Below are 610 nucleotides of genomic sequence, written 5' to 3'. Positions count from 1 at the left end.
AGCCCATCACTTCTACCATATTCTGTTAGAAGCAAGTCTCTAGATCCAGCCCACACTAAGGGGGAAGAGAAAAGTTGAAAGTGAAAGTCATTCAGTCGTGTCCAACTCTGGCAGTCCCATGGACTATACAGTCCAAGGAATTCCCCAGGCCAGAATACTGGAGTGGGTAACCTTTCTCTTCTCCAGGGGATCTTCCCAACCCAGGGATCAAACCCAGATCTCCCGCATTGTGGGCAGATTCTTTACCGCTTGAGCCACCAGGGAAGCCCAAGAATACTGGAGTGGGTAGCCTATCCCTTCTCTAGTGGATCTTCCCAACCCAGGAATTGAACCAGGGTCTCCTGCATCGCAGGCAGACACTTTACCAGCTGAGCTACCAGGGAAGCCCAAAGGGGAAGGGATTACACTAAGGCATCAATACCAGGAGGCAAGGATCTTTGGTAGCCATGTCAGAAATCGCCTACCACTCTAAGGTATAAACCTGTGCTGTGTTAAGTCACTGAGATTCCAGGTTTTTATCAGTTACAATGACAGGTATTACCTTAAGTGACACAGGAGGAGAGCAACCACAGATGGTTCTAGTAAAGTGAGGTCAGAGCAGACCAGGACA

The 610-nt window shown here is 49.0% G+C and overlaps 1 non-coding gene across 1 annotated transcript; it reads right to left on the bottom strand.

Annotated features, from left to right (window-relative positions):
• Positions 1-311: 311 nt before the first annotated feature.
• TRNAR-GCG (transfer RNA arginine (anticodon GCG)) lies at positions 312-383 on the bottom strand. Its single transcript has one exon. It is a non-coding gene; the product is annotated as a tRNA-Arg (tRNA).
• Between the last annotated feature and the right edge of the window lie 227 nt (positions 384-610).

The sequence above is a fragment of the Bos indicus genome, chromosome 20 (assembly GCF_029378745.1).
Source record: "Bos indicus isolate NIAB-ARS_2022 breed Sahiwal x Tharparkar chromosome 20, NIAB-ARS_B.indTharparkar_mat_pri_1.0, whole genome shotgun sequence".
Classification (NCBI taxonomy): Eukaryota; Metazoa; Chordata; class Mammalia; order Artiodactyla; family Bovidae; genus Bos; species Bos indicus.
Note: the sequence above shows the minus strand (reverse complement) of the source record. Positions and strands in the feature narration are given on the sequence as shown.